This window comes from Teleopsis dalmanni, chromosome 2 (assembly GCF_002237135.1).
Source record: "Teleopsis dalmanni isolate 2A chromosome 2, ASM223713v2, whole genome shotgun sequence".
NCBI classification, from domain to species: Eukaryota; Metazoa; Arthropoda; class Insecta; order Diptera; family Diopsidae; genus Teleopsis; species Teleopsis dalmanni.
In genome coordinates this window covers 147795960-147813920 of record NC_051847.1, presented here as the reverse complement: position 1 = coordinate 147813920, position 17961 = coordinate 147795960, and the positions used below count along the sequence as shown (strand labels likewise).

The 17961-nt window shown below is 31.6% G+C and overlaps 1 protein-coding gene across 2 annotated transcripts in view; it reads left to right on the top strand.

The window, feature by feature from the left end:
* Positions 1-17961, top strand: part of LOC119678235 (probable serine/threonine-protein kinase yakA) — a 64492-nt gene that overhangs the window by 42949 nt on the left and 3582 nt on the right. The gene's annotated exons all lie outside the window — the stretch shown is intronic.

Below are 17961 nucleotides of genomic sequence, written 5' to 3'. Positions count from 1 at the left end.
TATATTAAACATTACGAATAAAAGAAGAAAGATCAGCTAGATTATGTTGAATTGATATCCTTAAACAAACCCTATGAATATTAATATAAACAATTTCTGATCAATATTACTTTCATGCATTTATGTACTTTGTTGAAATTATCTGTACAAATTTCTTCTTTTCAGTGTAGTAGCACTGGGATGACTGCTGTGTATTGTAAAGTTTTAAGTTTTTACTGTTTCAGTGCCTTTTCGTTTTAATGCTTTGGGAATGAGATATACAAACTAAAAAAGCAAAAACAAAAATTGTTGAAAAAATGTGAAAATGCTTTCCAGCAATAGTACAACGCAGCCAGTACACAGCAAAGCTGTATCGAATGTTTAAAGTTGACTGCTGCTTGGTTGAGGTACTGACTAAGTGACGGGCGTACTGACTAAATAACTCAATGGCAACGTTCGTTCGTTTGTTCGTTAGTTGCTGTTGGTAGATAGATAGTAGAAAATGTTGCTACTTATGCATTTGTACAATTTTATTTCAGTCAAATTGTTTTTGATTTAGCTTGCTCGTGCGCTCGTTGGGAAAATACTTGGGAAGATATTTCTGTGCAGATTGTTTGAAGTTTGTTACACTGCTTTAATGCATGAAGCACAGTTACTTTGATAGTAACTCATTTGTATATTAGAAGAAAAGAAGAAAAAAAATGTATCTAGTCAGTTTAGTTGCTGCTATAGATATGCAGCTTAATGTTGCTAGTTTTTAACTGCTTGAGATCACTTCGTTTATATATGTATGTATACATAACATATATGTATGTATAGATAAAGATATAACTAGGTATGTAAATAGGTACAAAAAGTAAATTTCAAAAAGGATGTTTTAGAAATAATATTTATAAAAAAGATTGTCTTTATTATCATTTTATATGATACATTTTGCAAACAATATCTTGACAAACAGCATATTAGAAAAATATGCAGTTAAATAAAACTTGTAACCATGACTAGTTTTGCTAACTCTGTATAACTAATACTTAAGGTATTGACGTCATACGTATACTAGCATTTCTCAGTAGCACCATGTTATCTGTATTGATTGATAACAATTTGTTCGAAATTCAACGCAAAACAATATGTGATGGTCTACCTACCACCTTCCTTATCACTAACGAAACATTACGACACTTGCCTGTTCCTAACAAGAACTAGCAAAAATATTATTAAATTTTATACTTTCTTATAAGTACAATCTTACTGACTATATAAACCATTTATTCAATAAGATCCTATAGATACGTAATTGTTTAATCGATCACTTAAATAATTTAAAATCCTTTAAAAACAATTGCCAAATTTAGTGTCAGTTTTTATGATCGATTATAACTAAATGTTCAAATCATTCAGCTAACAGGTAATATATTTTTAAAAATACCTAAGATCCTTAATGCAACGTTCGTTTTTCATTATTAATACAATCGAGTCCTTTTTCAGGATTAAAAACAAGACAAAACCAAATATCTATGAAAAAAAGGTGACCGATTTTCTTCAAACAATTTTTGAAAATAGTTTTTAATGAGAATTTTCCTTGTGCATGCCATTTCTGCACTCCGTGTGCTGTAGGTTTTGATATTTTTTGAAATTTCTATCTGACTTATAAGTAGGTAGCAGTAACAACAGTACCAAACTCAAAGATACTTTACGATGTACATTCAGTTACACAAAAAAAAAACAAAAATTAAAATTGAAATATTGAATGCATGAAAATTTTCTACCTAAGATTTAATTTCGATTATCCAAACATGCAAAGGCATGAAAATGGTAATTTTTAAAGGAAATGCAATGCTTTGTATATGTTGTGTTTAAGAAAAATACTGAAATACTGCACAAGAAGTTTATTTAAGGAAAAATGAAAATCTTTAAAATACAAAAAGGTTAAATATTCCTGTAACCGAATTTTAAGGTTTAAGCAATAAGTTTCAAAATTAGATGTTCATACTATATTTGCACAATATACATATGCACATATATGAACGTAATATATATGTTTGTTTGAAACAATTAATATTAGATAGAGAGATAGATAGATCTTTAAGTTTCAGTAGTTGGACGTTAAAAGAATGATGACTGCACCAGCATTAATTTTTTTTTCTTTATGTAGAGTACAACTTGTTTGCATGAGCCCATGGCAATAACTTTATTAAATGTTATTATTTATTAAATGTTATTAAACATAATGCGTTATTCTTGATAAATGTTAAAATATATTTCATTTGAAAGTCTATGGTTTGCGTGGAAATTAAAAGGTACTGTTTGCGTATATGGAAGAATATATATATTTATTTGCATTAAACAAGATCAAGAACATTTACTGAAATTATCTTCAGTGAAAAAAAATGTTCAAAAACTTTAGAAATAAAATCTGTCGAAGACAGGATTACATAAAATTAAAAATTAATTTTCTATTAATTTTAATAAAACTCATCACAGTTATTTATATTTAAATCCTTTTAAATCTTTAAAATAATAGATTAGATTAATAATTAATAATAAATAGAAAATAGATTATTTGGAAAACATTTGCTTAATCTGTATGAGAGGTTGTTATTAGTTCAGCAAGTTTGGTGAGTTTGGTGGATAACTGATTGTTATGATATCTAAGAGTCACACTTAGATTATAATAAAGTATTCTATTGCTAATAAACCGTAACGTGTTTCTTCACAATCGCATTGTTTTAACAATAAGCTCTGTCAGATTTGTAAGTCGGTTCTGATATTTTAATTCCCTATTACCTCATTGATTACAATTTACATAGCTTTTTGGATGACAATTTTACTGATAGTGCTGATTTATGCTATATATATATTTATGCTATAGTAGATTTAAGAAAGTTACTCCTGCTTTAAAAATATATTAGAGACATTTACATCTATGTAGTTATTATTTTATGTTTGTTAGAAATATTTCAAAAAATCTTTAATGAAAAAACACAACTTCATGTTTTAAACAAATCATAAAGTTCACCAACGAAATGCAGAATTTTGCAAGTATTATTTTTTGACTAATTGTAATTTCATTTAAAAAAAACGAATAAATACACTTTACCACCGCACGTGTGATCAATTATTTAGACTAAATGCAATACTATCACCGTCAACTTGTCTAATTCTTACCTTATATTAAACACTAAAAATGCAAAAACAAAAAAAAAACAATACACGAATTATGATAAATGCCTGCGAAAACAAATCAAAAAGTTCACTGACATTGACCAGATTTTTTTTTCTTATAATTAAATTTTTTTAAATTGAGATTTGGTTTTACAAACGTCAACAAACTTGTTCCGCATAACTTATTCCTGTACATGTGCTGTGCTACAACAAAAACAACTAAAACATAAAGGGTCACGATTTGTTCCTTTTTTAATTTGTATTATTCGTTTAGAATTCGACGTTGTTGACGTTCGTTGTTTCTTTTTTAATTTTCTCGTTTTTTTTGCGCAAATTTTCAATGTCACCACCATCAATTTTAATTCCTACACCACCATGACTACCACCATAACGCCATAACGGCACAACGAGTGGCGACAACAACAAAAACACAGCCAAAATAGCAATAAAACAGTTCAAAGCGAATCTAATGCTACCAAACAAAGTTAATATGTAAGTACACACGCTAATGCATGAGCATAAGCATAGTCATTGACAGTGGCAAGCAAGCAAACAAGCATGTAACAACATAAGGTGACGCATATACATACATATATACTCGTATTATACGACATATACATTGCTTAATGCATGGCACTGCGCACTTATAAATCTTCCAAAAAACCACCATTAAAATTGCTCTAATTTAAGTCAGCTGTTCGCTGTGGTAGATACTGAAGTTTAATGTAAGTGTTGTTGCTTTGTTTTTGTTACAATGTGTGCTATGCTTGCATATTTATGCTTTTGTAAACAAACTAAGTATACTAGCATAACCTAGTAGTGCAATAAACTAAGTGTCGATAATAACAACAACAAAAAAGACGCCATTAGACAAATTTTGAATATTTCGTCGTCATTTACCAATGCAGACTATCCACAATATTTTCATTTAGTGTTGTTGTTACTGTGCTTGTACATAAATTTCTACATATCAAAACGTTATCAAAGCACTACTATAAATAAACCATAACTGCAATATTAAAATAAATATGAATGAAGAAAAAAAACATTTAAAATTGTATTTTCACATACCGTAGATGAAAGGCATTCAATCTGCACAATCAGACAGACGATGTCTGTGGGTGTACTTAAGCTATTTCCATCCATCTAATAATGCAACAGAACGGTGTCTGCTGCATTTAAGCACAGACTTAACTACGCGCATTTTATTATCTACACGTGTAGCAGAAATTGAGTTTCGGTGACCAAAACGACTGCACGCTAAAGTCACTATCCAATTGCACTCAACACCAAGGGCACATTGTAAGCAAATAAGGAAGCAGACAAACGCTGCTGTCAGCAAAATGAAGCAACAGTTTTATTCGCATTTTTTGTGTTTTTTTTCCTTCTAGTTTTTTTTCACCACCAACAAAAGCATCAGAATATTGCAAGAATGTTAATGCCTTAAAATCTCATGAATGTGTGACGTATGGAATACAGTACATTCCGTACACTTGAAGAAAAGAGTTATTTACTTACTAGTAAAAAAATATTTTTGTTACTAGAAGCATCAAATATAAAATATGTACCTAATTGCTTAATATCAAGTTGAGATGATGGTCACTAAGGTGTAAGTTAGGAGCTCACAGAAAAAAAATTATAGATCGAAAAAAATGGAATTGTTTTAAAATTGTTTTAAAGAATTCAAATCAGTCAAAAGTTTGGTAAGTTTAAGAGTTACCAAACTAAGTAAGTAGAGTTATACTAGAAATATATCGAAATACATGGGTGGGTGAATTATGCCTTATAGTAAAAACCTCAATGATGTACTTTAATAAGATAAAGTTCTTTTATTTAAAAGATATAAGAACAAAAAATTAAAAGAAATAAGAAAAAAAAAATTTAATAATTTTTTAAAATTATTTAAAAAATATAAAATAAATTATTTAAAAGAAATAAGAAAATAATATTAAAAAGAAATAAAAAAAAATTTATATTTAAATGAAACAAGAGAAAAATTTTAAATTAAATGAAAAAAAATAAAGGGAAGTGAAAATAAATAAAGTAAAGGTTAAGAAAGGAAAAAATAAATGAAAACGAAAGAAAGGAAATAATATATCAAATATAAATAAATGAAGAATAACTATAAACACCATGATTATAGAAATTTTGATTCTGTAATTCTGAATAGTATGACTATACTTTTGTGAAGATTTATTGTAGAACTACGCATATAGGTAAAGATTCGATATTTAATAATACCTAAATTTCACATTTATAGAACAGAACTAAGTGAATAATAATTCAGTTTACTTGCCATATTAATATTACCGGATTCCAAGAGTTTCAATAAGTTTGAGGTAAACCACATGTTTGCCAAAAAAAATCATTTCCAGATACCTAAATTGTAGTACTCTTTCAAAATTATATTGTCTTACTTGAGAGTAACTCCAACAGTGTCCTACTCTTGATTTGATCATAAAATTAAACTTAGTCTTCTTCTCCTTATTATAAGATCCAACCACTAGATTAATTTATGTACATAGTTCTAGGATTGTTAAGCTGCAGTTGTGTTTCGCTACTATAGCTGTAGTATATCATCCATATAAGCATAGATTTGTGTTGGTTAGCAAAATATGTTTTTGATCATCTACTTGTTTTACGCCTATTATTGTTTCAAATTCTAATGTTTTTTTTTTGTTATACTAACAGCTTAACCATTGTAATATAGATGCATAGTTTCTTAGGAACAATGAAAACACGGAAAACTTTAACTATTATGTTAACAGAGTTAAAAGTTTACTAAAATTGTTGGAATTATTCGACATATGTACATATGTCATTTGCATGTAAAAAAAATGAGATCTGCAAAATGCAAGGATTTAAAAACTATAGAAAGTCGGGATATTAAAACAATAAATCAACAAATAATTGGGCAAAAGTTAATTTAAACGTTATAATGTAATGAAAAATGCTATAATTTTCAATTACCAATTTTTACAAATATATTAGAACTTCTTAGATCCGTAGTTTTTAAAGAAAAGACTCTTTTCAAAAGAAATTTTTAAATAATACTTTAAAAGTATTTCAGTTCTTAGAATAGTATCACCCTATAAGTTAATGATAGTATAACATCTTTTTTTATCATAACATCATAAGATAATACAAATGCATCAGTGCTTACTTTTGAACCCTAGTCTAACCTTAATGCCTTGACTTTTGCTTTTGAGGCGCACCCACATTATGGAACAAACTTCAACGTTGAGCTGCTTATAAGTATCATAAAATAAATACATTATTTTTTTGTTGCTGTACAGATCTGACAAAACTGCAACTTCAAACTTTATTATGCATATGAAATGATTTCGTATGCTTGGTATTTATTGTAGTTGCAATTGTTGCTGTTTAAGCGGCAGATACGCATGCGTGCAGCGCATGTATATTCTTGAAGTTGTTGTTGGTTACTTGACTGCTTAGCAGTTGCTGGTTCGTTCGTTGGTCATCATGTGAGCAATAGCAATAAGTGCAACATTTTAAATTTAAAAAAATGTTTTTTTCTTTTTTTATCTCTTCAATGGCATATGTTTGTTGCCCGCATTCATTGTGTGCTACTTGGCCGGCTGTAAAATAAATTGCTCATATACGAGTACATTGCCAGGCAAGGCTCTGCTGTCGGAATGCTTATAGTTAAGAGTTGAATTGCTGGTTGTACAGCACATATTGTATTTATACATCCAACTTTTGAAATATAATTTTTATTTCTTTGATATATCTCATATGAGCTGCTTTATTTGAGATGGAGTTGTGCGCACAACCTCACAAAAGACTTGAAAGGCTTATGAGACGAACTGTAGTTGTGCTGTTGTGGTGCCTTCAGATACGAAATGTTGGCAGATTGGTAAATCGTTTCTTGGTTGTTGCCTGTGCTTTTAAGACCGTTTTAAAGTTACGCCGTTTGTTGCTTATAAAATACAAAAAGAGCAGGTTTTTATTTATTTTTTTTTTTTAAATTGCTGCTGCTCGCAGAAGTTGACGATTGAGTTTTGTTGTTGGTTTGAATTGATTTTAACTTGCCTGTGAAAGATATTTTTGTTGCTGCTGTTGCTGCTCATGCGAGTTGGAACGGTAAGCAAAATACATTTGTAAAGCAGTAAAGCCGCACTTTAAAGTTAACCAAGCAACCAAGTTAACCAGCGGCATTATCAAGTCGTCGCCGACAAGCCATATACGCAAAATCAACGCAATTCACAGACCGACCAACGGACTAACGAAATATACATATATTGTTATTGAGTTGAGCTCTCGATATGAATTCAAGTGGTGCGGGCCGTGCGCATTTTACCTTATACGAACGAGTGTCTTAGCTTTAAGCTGTGTTGTTATTATTTTTACTGCCTGCTGTTGTTATTGTTATTGGCTGTTTATTATTTTTTGTTGTTGTTTTCTTTATTGTATTTTATGAAACTCGTATTGTGGTATTTGAAGGTAGAGTCAGTCTCCGTTGCGATTTGATGCGGCTTGAGTCGACTCTGAAGCCAAGCCAAATCAAGCTAAAGCTAAACCAAGCCAAGTCGAGTCGCGTCGCATCACATCGTCGCATGGAGCCCAGTCATTCAGTCACATATACTGTATTTTCAAGCTGCTTGCAAGCCAAGCGTAAAATACTGACTAACATTTTTTATTTTTTGTTATTTTTGTTGTTTTCATTATATTTTTTTCTTTCGTTGTATGTAAAATGTACACTACAGTGCGTTCATATTTTTGTTTTCTCATACATTTTTGTAGATCGTACATTATTTTTTTGTTGAATTTATTTTTTTAATGCCGATATTATGAGACCCGATCTCATAGAGGAAGCCGACTTTCGCATACGTATGAGTTGCCTTAAGTTTGTTATTTTTCTGCTGCAAATAAAATACAAAAAAAAACAAATTGTTAAAGAAAAATTTTAAAATGTTGAGTTAAGGCTGATGCTGAGTTTGCGGCTCGTTAAGCTCCAACCATAGTTTAGTGTTGAGGACTGGTAGTAGAAACGCAATGTCCAAGCACAATAACATCAATAGTAATACCAATGAACAGTAACAGCAAGTTTTCAGACCGCTGTAATTTAGCTGTAGCTGGTTTCACCGTGTCGCCGTCGCCGTCGTCAATGCTGTTGGTTGAATTTATCATTTTTTAGTCTATTTACAGTGTATATATGCGACTATATGTTGCTGAGACTGACTGACTTGTCTTGGCTCGGTGTCTAAGCTATTGTCGTTGCTATTTGTTACTGCAGCTTATAATAAATTTTTGTCTATTAAATATTTTTTCCTTTTTTTTTTTAATTCAATTATTTCTATGACTTGCTGTTGTCTTGCTATCGCTGTTGTTGACTTTTAAACATATACTCAACGCATAAGAAAAGTATCTTAGATACAAAAGTTTATATTAAAAACAGTGCTAAAACAGCACAAAATATATGATATTTGAAAATATCAGAAAATAACAGTTGATCTTTAAAACTATACAAACTCAAAGTTGTTTTGAGCTGCTTTAAGATTTTTTAAACACAAATTTTTTATTTTTCTTTTTTTGTCTTTTTGAAGTAATCAATGACTCGAGCACAACTTAGCAGTGCTCTGTAATGCGTAGTTTTTATAGCAATTTTCTTTAAGAGAACAACTGAGTTTTGTTTTTCAGTTTTGCAAGGTTATTTTATTGCTTTAAAGACAATTTGTTTTCAAGTAGACGGAAATATGTATTTGTTGTTGTTATTGTTGTTAATAAAGTTGGTCATATTGTTGTTAAGCTTGAAATGCTGTTGCTTCCTTTAACCTTGCTTATCGTCGATTCTTTTTAAATAACCAAATAAAAACTGTTGTTTCCTTTAATGCTTTTAACAGGTTTTTCTCTAAATGTTAGCTGCTCATGTTAAACTGCTGATTTAAATATGTTTTATAAAATGTTAATATGCATGATAAAATATTTTTGCTATGTAACTGTTAAGTAAAATTAGTTAACCTGTTAAAATATAAAAATAAATATACATATGTATGTAAGGAGTTTGGATGGATGATTATTACAATAAAAATTTATTTAAATGTTTTTAAAATGTGTAAGGAACTTAAGATATTTTGGAACTAATTTCATAATAATGTGTTTTATGCTCCTTTAGGAACCTTTGTCATTGTTGTTCATAACAACTCGGCTGCTAAGTCGGTAGGATAACCAATAAAACAACAACTTTTTGGCTAAATTCGACTTTATCAAAATATATGTATTTTTCATAAGTTGTTCTCAGTGTGTTATTCTACAAATTTATTAGCCATTGTATTATGTTCGAAAAATTTTGCTTCTGAACCTGTATAACTGTTAAAATAGTTTTTCGATTTCGTGAAAAATATTTAGAATGCGATAACAAGAAATATCAGCGTTTTTTATTGTCAAAATTATTTAAAATAATTTTTTTCGTTGATCAACTTTTGGTGTTTTTGAAAATAAATTATTTCGCCAATTTAATTCAAATTCAATTTCTGGAACTAGTTGCTATATTTCGAAACAATAAAATTGTAGGTGGCTAAATTCCAACATGTTCATATCAGCTTATTTACTGGAAAACTAAGTTAAAACTAACTTAAAATTTTGCAAACACTTACAAAAATGTCGAAAAAGTACAAAAATTGATATTATTGATTGATGGTCAAAAAAAATTTAGGGATGAAGAAGTCTTTAGCACTTTTGGTGCCGTGTTTGCCAAACTCGGTATAAACATGCTATCCATTAAACATACTTAAGAATCTGTTAGGATTTAAAAATGCTTAAAGATTTGTAGACACGAATCAGTTGATGAAATATGAATCTTGTACATGCTCCGAGAATCAAAGAACAAACAAAATCATAGACTGAAGAGAAAGAAAACAGTGATACATTAAGACTGAAAAGTTTTCGGAAATTCTCATTTAAAATTCGCGCGCTGTATATTTTTCGATATTTTAAGTTTATGTAGTTTGGCAGCACTGTCCTTAATTACTATGCCAAAAATGAGCGCGATCTGTCAGACAGTTCGTTTACGGCAGCTGTTGAAACCAGTTCCCCTCAGTAGTGCGTTGCGAAATGTCTTCGACGGTCGTACGACCGTCCTGAAAGGCTTTGTACCACTCATAAACTTGAGTTTTCGATAAAACTGATTCCCCATAAGCCTTTTGTAGCATTCGCAACGATTCTGCACACGAAATTTCGTTCGAAACACAAAATTTGATGCAAACTCTTTGTCCAATATTTTTTTCCATTGTTTTTTTCGCAACGCACTACTGAGGTGAACTGGTTTCAACAGCTGCCGTAAACGAACTGTCTGACAGATCGCGCTCATTTTTGGCATAGTAATTTTCCTTAATTGCTGCCAAACTACATAAACTTAAAATATCGAAAAATATACAGCGCGCGAATTTTAAATGAGAATTTCCGAAAACTTTTCGGTCTTAATGTATTAACCGGAATTGGCACGGTTATTTGTTTTGAGATGGTTTGATGCATGTTGTTGATTGACTGTTGATGATTTTTATAATACCTGTAGCATATATTAAGCAGCATTACTGCTTAAACTTATGAGTATCATTAAAAATACTAAAATTCTTGAATTATGTTTCGAATTAGACTCATATTAGGTCTCGATCTTAGTGTCTATACTTTAGATCTTAAAAGTTACAGATTTGTACAATAGGATAACAATGTTTATCGAGTGAAGAGCTTATATCCGCCATAAATGCGTATTTCAAGTATCTTTATGCAATATATTATTTAGAGGAGTTAAAGAAGTGGGAGCATTAACAATAACAAAAATTGAAAAATGTTTTTTTTATGCTAGACCCAAAAAATTTTCAACATTTCTTGTATATTAAATATTATTAATAAATTTAGAAATATCATTCTTTACCTACTATTAGTGGGAGAGTAGTATCTATTGAAGAGGTTTGAAGACAAATAATTTAATTTAATTTACATATTTAAATTTTATTTTGGAGTATCACTTCAGATATGTCAAATTCCCACACTTTTCAATTAAGTCCATTTAACTATTCAACGCATTTAAATAAGATAGTAATGACTATAATAATGATAATTATTCATTATATAAATACTTGTTGATAGTTCGTTGACAGCTTTGGCATATTTAGCTGCATACATTTTGTTGCTATGCTGTTAACTGCAACAAATACTTGAACGTGTCATGTTTGTTTTCATTTTCCGCACAAAGTAGTTTTTGCTATTGCTGTTGTTGTTGTTGTTTTCATTTTTATGGTGTCTTTGTTGTTGCTATTATATTTTCTTTTTGTTTTAATTAATGCAACGACCTTCAGAAACATTGAAAATTGTCTGGCAATTCATAAAATTTTTCTTATTGTTTTGGTCTTACAATAAAAGCAATTCTTTTTTATATGCGTTTGGTCTGGTTTTTGCCACTTAAATTGCTTTTTCTTTAATTACACTCTATGTTTTACTCATACATATTGTTTTTTTTTTCTTTTTGATTTTTCTTTTTCATTAAAATTTGTTTTTCGTTTTGGTACGGTTATTGACTCAGCATCCATGCTAACCACCCACAACATCTTCAGAGGGGGTCGAGCAGCAAGCAAGGAATGTATTACCAATAAGCAGCATAGCATAGCGCACAATGCTGACATTATAATTCATTCATATTTCTTATGCTTGCATTTTTTTTTTGTTATCAAGGAAATTCATTCACCCTTTCTTGCGACATCCAAAATACTTTGATTATACACACAATGTTACATACACACCATTGCTGTTGGTATTATAACCATGTACAAAAATACAAGACAATAACAACAATACTGCCATAGCGTACACACCAGTAACATTGTTGCAAAAACAAAAAAAATATCAAAAAAGTTAAGTCCAAAGAAATGAAATAAATATAAATAAGCATCGTTCGTTGTGCAAAGAAAAGTAAGTAAGAAACACGTGCATTTTGCGCACAGCGCAGATTTCCATTATTGTGTTTTGTGTTGTCTTCTGCACCGGCCAAGTAAATATAAAATTCACCACTACACCACTACATTCGCTCTTTTGGTCAATGAAATCATTGACAATTTTTCGTAAATAAATGAGATCTTGTGCCCCACAATGCGTATGAGTAAATTTTAATTTCATTTACGTTATCCTTAGCCTTAGCAATAAGCACTTGATGATTTGTCAGTTAATTTCTAAAACAAAGCTTAAAAAAAAACTAATTGGAATAAATAATAAAAAACAAACGAATAAACAATTAAAATGACTCAGAGACTTACTGACGCATACCTTAGCTGAGAAAAAGGAAAAGCATGCGCAAGCATATTACCAACAAATTTATTAATAAAACGACAGCAAAGTTGCGTGGCAGGCAAGCAGGCGTATAACTCCTAAGCATCGCAATGCTATTTTTTTTTTGTATAATACAATGAAATAGAAACCTCGACCTAAAAGCCAAACACCGTAGTGACATGTTCTGCTCTCGGCTACAACAGAAGAAAGTTTAGCGAAACGCTACATTCTTCTTATCTTGCTGTTGCTAAAAACAACAACAACAACAATCACAATAAAACTAAGAATAACATTGAGTTAAGAACAAATGAAAATAAGAAATGCGGACACAAAAAATAAAAACAAAATAGAGCATTGTAGATTTAAATTAAAATAAGTAAAGATTTGCAGTAACATGGAGCAGCACAGAATGAAATAAAGTAGAATCAAGAAAACAAGTCCAGACAAGAAAAAATAAAATAGATGAAATAAAAGAAATAAAATAAAAAGAATATAGCAGATATCGCATCAAAAATAATTTTTGAGTAAATAACGGTAGAAAGCTACAAAACCAAATTAAGTTTGAAATAAGAATAAAGTGAGTCTGCATAGTTTGTCAAGTATATGTTTGCAATGTTGATGTAATATATTTTTGTACGAAAAAATAATTAATTAAAATAAATATGTTTTTTTTTTATTATTAATATATGAATAATATACATACAAATTAAAAAATTTGAAAATTAACAAATATTTAAAATTGATATGTTTATTTATTAAATTCCAACACATTATTGTAAGGAAATAAAATCATATGATTGATCTTGATCTTATAACTAATAGACAAAAATCGATAGCGATGAATATTAAATCGGCATTCACACGACATTTTTACTGATAACAAACGCTAATCTGCATAGAATAGAAACGTGGATGATGGAATCTTTTAATTTTAAAGGATAAAGCGGTATTAAAGATCTAGCCCAATTAAGCATTACTAATTTAAAATTAATAGCTTACAATTCTGGTTAATAGTCTATCAAAGTATTTTAATGCATGATAAAATAAAAAGCACAGAAGGTTATTTTTTATTTATAAATGTATAGTTTTGGGAATTGATCTCAAGGAAAATGAATAAATAAAATGTATTTTATATTCCGCCTTGCGAGTGTTAAGCGTCGTTTGGTATTCGTACTTTAGAAGTGACCCTTGGATAAACTCCAATAATTTCATTTCAATAAATGAATTATTCTTATTCATATCTTGCTATGTATTTTTTAAGTATATTGTAGAAAATATGTAAAGATGTTAATTTAATACAGTTAACACATACAGGAGATAGAGAATAGTATTAATATAAACTTATTTTTTAAGATCATCATTTTTTAAGCTAATAATCAAAAATAGAACTTACAGTCAATACATTAAATATACAAGGTGAGATGAAAAAACTGCAACAAAGTAAAACGCCATAATTTTTTCATTTTTTTTAAATTTTATTGAATGAAAGCAAAAAATGTCGGAAATAACATCAAATTTGAGAATCGGTTTAGAATTGTTCGAATTGGCCACCTTTGGCACGAACTATGGCCTTCAAACGGCCAATGAAACCATCACACGCTGCCCGAAAGTGGCTCTGTGGTATTTTGTCCCATTCTCGGCGAAGCGCTTGCTTGAGATGATCGACACTTTGGTATTTTTTAGTGCCAACCTTGCTTTCCAAAATACCCCAGGCACAATAGTCCAACGGATTGGCATCCGGAGATTTTGGTGGCCATTGTGCGGTGGAAATGAAGCGAGGAACCTCATTTCTTAACCATTCTTGGGTGGCGCGTGCTGAGTGCGATAGTGCTGAGTCCTGTTGGAATGTTCAAGGTCTGCGGCCGAAATGTTTGCGTGCCCAGGGCTTCAGAACTCCCTCCAAAATATTTTCGCGATAGATTTGCGCATTGATTTTGACCCCACGGTCGATGAATACGAGCGGCGAGCGACCATCGGCTGTTATGGCGGCCCACACCATCACCATGGCCGGCTTTTGAGTTGTGGTGGCCAACAGAAGTTGCAAATTTTCAGCTGACCTCTCTGGCAAGTAAACACGATCATTTTGTTTGTTTACAAACTGCTGGATAACGAATGGTTTCTCATCGGAGAAAACCAAATTCGGCAGTTCACCACTTTCGGCCAAGCGAAGCAACTCTTTAGCTTTTTCGAGTCTAACTTTTTTTTGCGCATCAGTAAGAACTTGCACTTTTTGGAACTTCAATGGCTTTAGTCCAAGCTCATTTTTCAATATTTGCCGAATGGCATATTGCGATATGTACAGCTCACGAGCCATTTTTCGTCCACTGCGACGCGGATTTCGTTCGATTCGCTTCTTCACTTTTCGAACCATTTCTGCCGATGTTGCTGTTTTTTTTCGTCCACTTCCTTGACGTCGGGCTACGCTACCAGTACCATGGTAACGAGCGATGATACGAGACACAAAAGATTTATTCACTTTTAAATGCTGGAGGGCTCTAACGATAGCCACTTGTGGTTTTCCAGCCAAATGCAAAGCAATCACACTATCACGCTTGAATTCCATCACAAATAACTTTTTTTCTGAAAAATTCCCACCAAAATGCTTTTGTGCGCTTGTAAACAATATAATGAGCTGTCACTAGAATAAATCTGACAGCTGTGGGACGAGCGGTTTAGAAATGACAGCAGTCTGAAGTTGGTTGCAGTTTTTTCATCTCACCTTGTACATTTCTTTCATAACAGACAAAGCGTGTCATTGACACTAGCCGCATCAAGGTTTATTCCAATCACACTTTGTTATGCCATATCTTCATATGCTTTTTTTCTATTTCTATATATCCAGAAAGTAGATCCCTTAATATATTCAATACTTTACTAAATTCACTTTCAATAAATCTTTAAAATAAAGGTTTTTTAATAACAAATTATTGAGTTAGAATTTTATTTTCAATAATTTTTAGTCACCCAAATTAACCCTTAAACTAGCTACTTTTCAAAAACTTTTCCTAATTTTACATTTCAACTTTAAAGCAAAACCTTCAGTAAAAAAAGGGCATGTAATATGACACATCACATGTCAGCTAAACAGACGAATGTCGTACGGACTACCAACGCCATCATCGGTGTCGGCATAAATTTCTAAAAATATACGGATGGAGTCTTCCTGCATGCAAACGTACCTAAACCGTACGCATCGGCATATGCAGCAGGGTTTGTTGATTGAGAAAACTTCTACTGCTTGCACATTGCAAGCGTTTGTGTTTTTTGTTGTTGTTTTAATACATTATTTTGTAAAGCAGCAGCTTTACTTGGTTTAATTTGGAACCGGCATTCGCTTGCATGACACACCAAACAATTTAGCTGCATTATTTTTTGGTATTTACATAAAATATACAAGGGGATGAAATACGTTCCGAAGATTGGCAGTACTACGTTATGTCTGTTTTTGTTCATCAGCTGAAAAACACATGCAATGTGTACGAAAACTGAAGTAAAATGTGCAACCGCCCTTGTTAGTTTCCGACTCACCCCAAGAGAACAGCAACTGCTCTTACTTATAACCCATACACACATACTATATAGCCTGATACCTAACAAATACTACACATTTTTTGGTACGTTTGCTTCGGTAAGTCTATGTGGCCTACGAGTAGACGGCACACTACTCAAACATATGGCAACCCTCTTTTGTGTTTTCGTTCAGTATTTGAAAATTACTCATGGTAAATGGAAAAAGGAAATAATAAAGAAAAAAAATTATATTAAATTTTCATTGTTCTCACACACTGGTAACGTCGTTACTTTCTTACGACCCAAAACCAAGTTACGAGCTACGAGCTACGAGGTACGAGCTGCGAGCAAATGTCTATTTGACATTTGAGTTTCGTATTTTTCGTTTCGTATATTTCTTCGTATACAACAGTCAAGTTGAAAATTTATAATGAAATTTTCTACGTTCTACATAAAATGTTAGCAGTAGTAGATGTGAACAATTTTAGCTCAAAGCTGAAGGAACAAAAGCAACGTTGTGAAGCTGTTGTACGTCAAAGACGGCATTATGGGCGAGCAAGGAAGATGTTGTCTCTTGAGCTGTAAATGTTGGTTGGTCGTGGCTGTTGTTTTGCCAGTACCATAGCACATAATATTACAACGACGTTGTCTTTAATAAATATTTAAGCAATAAAGTTATAAGCCAGCGCTACCCAAACAACTACGAACTGGTTTTGCTGCACTAGAAACAACTAGTGAAACGTTTGCAACTCGCTATTTATTGCTCGTTAGTTGGTGCTTGTCGAGGGCATTAGTTTGCTTCAACAATTTTCCTACACTGTTGTGCTGATATCACAAAAAGTTGTAAATTCTTTTGATTTTGTAGCAAACGTTTTCTACTTCTACTACTGCTTCAGTTTCTGCTTCATATTGTTGCAAGTGGCATTAATGCTGTTGGTGTTGCTGTTGTTGCTATTCAAAGCTTTGGCAATATCTTGGCTAGATTTAGAACGAGTTTACATTTTGTAAAGGAAACTTTATTGCTTAACTGTTAGTGCTTCCCATGCCGCTGCTGCTGCCTGCCATGTTGTTGCTTCCAAGTGCTGTGGTAAAATACGGGTACATCAATTCTTTCCAGCAACAACAACGACGCACAACAACAAAAACAGCAACACACAAGCTCTCATTTGATATTAGTTGAATGTAATTTTTTTTCTTCTTTCATTTTGTTTGTGTATTTTAACGTGGAAGGAAAATTAAATATGAAAAAAGAAAAAATCAAAAAAATTGTTCAAAGAAAATGTAAATGTTCCCTCATAGCATTTCATTTGAGGAAGACACCAAACCTACTCAAATTCTACAACGTCTTCATGGTCTACATCGCCTTCACCATCGTCAACGCCGTCATCATTTCTTTAGTGTTACACTGCTATTACGCGGCGGCATTGACTAAGTTGCTACTATGCGGCTCTTGTCTACAAATGCTCCACATCAGTGAAATATGCACGGGTGCGTGGTAAGGCTACAATGAGGGTTAGGATAGATAGCAGCAGAAACACTAGTATTTTCGTTTCATTTTCATTCAGGGTGAACTTTATGTCGGTCTCGACATTAAGGCAGCTTCACTTGGTTGCTTTTGTGCACATCAGAAAATTGGTTTGGTTTTATTTTTTCGGTGTATTCCATATACCAACACACTTACAACTAAGATACATTTCCCTGATTACGTTTAGAGAGGGGTAGGGGGAATGAAATACAATTTCTTGATAAAAATATTTTGCTTTGTGAGTTTAAGGAACGTTGAATGTGGAGGTTTACACAATAAGTCTGTCTGTGGTAACTACACACAACTGTTTTGTGTGGGTGTAAACCGTTTGAACTTTACACATAGCAACTTATTTCGTATGGTAGTCTTTGAGGTATGTGGCACATTAATTTTTATATGACGTCCTCTTATATCCTACGTCTTACAGTTAAAGCTGTAAATGCTAGTAAGTTTGCATGGCAATTTTCTCTTTTATAAAACAACGGTAGAACGTTGAATGT